The sequence below is a fragment of the Benincasa hispida genome, chromosome 11 (assembly GCF_009727055.1).
Source record: "Benincasa hispida cultivar B227 chromosome 11, ASM972705v1, whole genome shotgun sequence".
NCBI classification, from domain to species: Eukaryota; Viridiplantae; Streptophyta; class Magnoliopsida; order Cucurbitales; family Cucurbitaceae; genus Benincasa; species Benincasa hispida.
In genome coordinates, this window is record NC_052359.1 from 28,505,568 (window position 1) to 28,511,032 (window position 5,465).

The window sequence follows — 5,465 nt, forward strand, 5'->3', positions numbered from 1 at the left end:
ATCATTCTATTGTATTATTTTTTCTTACACTTTTCTTTTCTTTCTTTTTACTTTTTAGTCTAAATTATTATAATGTTTGTGTCAAAAATAGCTTCAAAAATATCCAGGAAAGAGTTCAAAATTTATTTTTTTTTTTAAGAAAGATATTGTAATTAAAGTATGAGAGGAGAATGGAATCTCAAATCACAAAGTTGATAGTAGGAATATTATATATACTCTTATTGGCAAAAAGGAAAGTGAATGGGACTATGGGCTCATTTGATAACATTCATGTTTTATGTTCAAAATTTATTTTTATATTAGTTTTAGATGAAAAATTATTACTCTTAATATATGAACAAAAATCATTAATACCTTGTTGCAAAAGTACTTCTAAACTTTCAAAATTTGTGTATTCTTACCTTAAAAATGTTTAAAATATTCTAATCACTTATCTACACCTTATCGCCTCTATCTTCCTTTCCTTTCTCCCATACTTCAATCTATGACTTAACATTTCACTTTTTTTCTCTATTTTTTCTCTCCTACTCTCCTTGTAATTCATCTGTTTGACATTTGTTTAAGTATATAAATTATAACAAAAAAAAATAGAATAATAGAAGTACCAAGGGGACCTAAAACTTAAATGTTTTACCAAAGTTGTATGTTAGTAGTTTAGTTTGTATTAATAGCCAAATACATCATTTGGCTTTTTGTTGCTTTGATAAGTTTTAAGGATAGATTTTGATTTTAGTAGATTTCATTTTAGGCTCATGATCAAATCTTGAGTTTTAAATGAAAAATAAATCAATAAAAAGAAAAACGTGAAGAAGCCTAACAAGTGTTTAGGAAGAAAATCAACAAATAACCGAAAGAAAAGATTAATATATAACTGAAAGAAAATCAACTGCAAAAGCATAATTAATATATAACTAAATGATTTTAAATTTATAAATATGCAGGATAAAAAATTTAAATGAAAAATGAAGTTTCATATCAACAAACACTTCAAATATATAAGATTAAATTTGAGAAAAGAAGAAGTACGAATTGGTTTCCACCTAACTTACAACACATGAAAGAAAAGATTTTAAATCTACCAACCATAGAAATAAACAAGAAGGACACAAAAGAAAAGAAATTTGAGACAAAGAAGAGTACCACCTTACGTACAATAGAAGGAGGAAATGTGAAGCTTTGCTTGATCTCTAATAAATTGAACACTATGACAATCAATAAACAAATGCTTTAGTAATAATATAAAGAAAAAAATGAAAATGACTTAACAGGAGATGTGATAAGTAACACAAAAGAGAGGGTATGGGAAGAGACTTACCAGCAATTATGTGGTAAAGATGGGGTTGTCCTCATAGTTGTAAGGAAAAGAGGTCTCAAGAAATAGAGTACACCTTGGAAATAAGTAGGTCTCATTCATGGATAGGTCAAAGTATAGGTCTCATTCATGGGTAGGTCAAGTTTAGGTATATCTATGGTAATAAGCACACCTTGGAAACTCCACCTAGTGAAATAAAGTGAATAGTGTACCATTGAGATTAGGAACCAAACACATCAATTTCACTATTGTCATTCAATTTCACTACTGTCAATCACATCAACAGGGTACTTACAAACCACTACTTTAAGAACCACTACTTGCAATCAAACTAGAGTAAACCAAACAAGAATAACTTGGGAACCAAACAAGAGTTATGACATAGTTGCAATGAGATTGGAAAAAAAAACAAGGAAGCCAACAAACAATCAACTATCCTAGTATTATGCTTAGACAGTAAGACCAACCTCAGAGCAACGAAATTCTTTCTTAAATCGTTCTGAATTTCGAATAATATGATATATCATGGTAAATTAGATACATTGATCATTAGAGTCAATGCAAAAAGAGTCATTGAAATAGTAGCAAAATAATCAAAGACTGATGATCAAAGACCCATAATCAAAGACCAAGAATAGAAGCAATGTAAAAAAAGTCATTGAAATAGTAGTAAAATAATCAAAGACCGATAATCAAAGACCAAGAACAGTAGTAATGCAAAATGAGCCATTGAAATAGGGGCAAAATAATCAAAGATTGATAATAAAAAACCAAGAACAGAAGCAATACAAAAAGAGTCATTGAAATAGTAGCAAAATAATCAAAGACCAAGAACAAAAGCAATGCAAAAAGAGTAATTGAAATAGTAGCAAAATAATCAAAGACCAAGAATAGTAGCAATACAAAAAGAGTCATTGAAATAGGGACAAAATAATCAAAGACCAAGAACAGAAGTAATGCAAAAAGAGTCATTGAAATAGTAGCAAAATAATTAAAGACTGATAATCAAAGATCAATAATCAAAGACCAAGAATAGAAGCAATGCAAAAAAAAAATTCATCGAAATAGTAGCAAAATAATCAAAGACCGATAATAAAAAACCAAGAACAGTAGCAATGCAAAAAGAGTCATCGAAATAGGGAAAAATTATCAAAGAATGATAATCAAAGACCAATAATCAAATACCAAGAACAGTAGAAATGCAAAAAGAGTCATCGAAATAAAGGCAAAATAATCAAAGACCAATAATTTAAGACAATAATCAAAGACAAAACAGAATAGAACACTGAAATCAAGCATAGAGACCGATAATCAGACAAAAACAGTAATTGAATATAACAGATACATTGACCATCAGAGATCGATAATCAAAGACCAAGAACAAAACATTAAAATCAAGAATAAGGCAAAATAAGCTTACATTTGTCAAGGAAAAAAAAAAGGAAAAAAAATATACAGTGGCTCATCATCGGTTAGTGAAGAGAAAGAAGACTTACCATTGGATCTAGTAAGCCTACCAAGATCCGAACACCATCCTTCATCCCTTACCATGCTCCAAACGAGGATCTCCATCTCCTACCAAGCAAGATCCGAGCTCCAGCATGGCTGTACGATTCGGACTCAGATAGACAAGAGGGACAACATAAAAGATTGGAGAATCGAAAGAAATGGCAAGGGGAAACCCTCATTTGAAGCAAAGAGAGAAAAGAGAACCGAAAGAAGCGACAAGATAAAGGAGGCATGGGAGTGGCGTTCGAAACGGCAAGATGAAAAAGGACAGGTTACGAATCTAGAGAAAAACATAGATCTAGACTACCAAACATATCGTAGTCTAGATCTACGAAGGATTTCTTCAAACCTGACAAAAGAGAACCACAATAGCAATCGATCGGCAGGAACGGAGAAGAGAAAACTCCAAAACCCATCAGGAAAGATGTCGATCGGGAACAATGGAAAAAATCTAAGGAGAAGAGATGGAAGAAAATGGAGCAAAATAATCGAGCGCTAATCGGAGTAAGAAGAACGAGGGAGAGTAAGGAAAATGAGGGAGAGTAAGGAAAACGGGGGAGAGTAAGGAAATGGACCAAAATAATTGAGCATTTAAGTGAGATAATTTGAGCCCCAAACGTTGGATTGGCTATTATAGCCACCTGCCTAATTATAAATAGGGGGCCCTAAATTCTTTAAATTTTTGTATTTACTAAACATAAAATTAAAATTTTATGGGTGTTTAAGCCCAACTTCAAGTGGGGCCCACTCCATGTTTAAGGCTTCATTTATAATAATTGATGTTTTCAACTAGTATAGCCTACAATTAACCACAATATTACTATTTCAAATTCATCTTTGTTATCATGTTTACTATTTGTCACAATATTTACTATTTCATACTCTTCCTCTCTTTCCCTCTATATTAATGTGTTTACTATTTCCTACCCATACTAAAATAGTCTATACCTCAAACATAGACTATTATAATCGAGACTAAAATAGTTTATGATACATGTCATAAAATGTATGTTATAGGGATACTTATACGATTTTACTTAGGAAACATGAGCATTTTCAAATGTTTTATTCTAAAAGTGGTCTTAAGTGAGTAAACTGATTGTATAGAGATGTCTTTGGGCTTAAGAGTGAATTTTCATTGATTTTGATTGATTTTGTGCGCTTTTGTAGGAAATTTTGACTAAATTGGAGAAACTACGTCAATGCGCCCACATCACCAGAATCAATCTAACTGCATAAAAAAACCTTAATATCTGGAATTTTTACCCAACCATCTACAATTGACATTTTTATGGCTCATACCTGTTCTTCAACATTGAAATCATCAGGTAGTCATCTGTTGCACCTATTTCGACTCTTCTCCAACCAACTTAGGCCAATAAAAGTGTGTAAATCCTACTTTTTCAATGACTTATGCTCCATCCGAGAAATTAAACCATCCTTAGTTTGAAATCTCGTCCTCCAAGTAAACAAGTTTCAAGAACGAAAGTTCCATTGAGGGTTGAAGGCTCTAGATCATCCTTATCTCGTGAAAAACATGTGGAAGGATAGGATTCATCCTTGAAAAAGGAAAACCATCCTAGGGAAAAATTAAGAGAGTAAGAGATTGTCACAAGGCTTCATTCTAGCATTATTTTAGTTCATTATTGCATTTTTTGCTTATTATTTTTTCCTTCTTATCTCGTTAGACATTTTATCTTATAGTCATGATTTTTTATTTACTGAAATCAAGTCATTTATCATTAATCATAAGCTAAATTCTCTAAGAGGTTTGATAATACGGATACCCTAGAGTTTTATGGCTTGAGCAATGCTTACACGTCATGCTGCTTTATTTATGGATTTCCCTTGTGGATTTTAAAGATAGAAATAGTTGAGTTAAATTGGCCACTTAATTTAGAAATCTAGTGGAGTCTTAGCACTGAGAAGATTAGAATATGAACTTCTATCACAAAGGGATATGGGATTAAGAGCTTAGAGGACTGTCACGTAGCCTTAGAAATTGGGACACCATAGGATAAAGAGTTACATGTGAATAAATCTAAGATCCAGGTGACCATAGAAATATAGCCATTAACTGCATAGAAATTTTAAAGGAACTTTACCCAAGACCAAATAGGATGGGTGTTCTGTCCATGACTGAGTCACTATCCAGGTATGATGTGACCGCATTGCCTAAGGCACATCACCTAATAGGTTAAAACATTATCATATCCTTGTTCAATTATTCTTATTCATAGTTTTTAATCAACAATCTGCCTATTCACAACTAATATGTTACCTTCGGCCTCGTTGTTTCATTGACCTAATAAAATTGAAAGTCAACTAGTCTCAAGGGATTTCACCTTTAGAATGCTCCAATGTATATTAATGCAATCGATAGTGTATGCTTGCAGTTAGACCATCTTTCATCCTTAATTTCTCTCACCGCATCACTCATACACATTCAGTTAATCAGTCTACCACCCGAAACACGGATTATTATAACCTATTATAACCCACAAACTATAATAATCACTAACTATAATAACCAATTCAATGCCTCAAATGCCCCCTTAAGGTTTCATTAAAAAAAAATAATCAATCTTATATAAACTACATCCATTGATTTTAAAAAAATTTCAATTTTGTCAAGAACATGTTA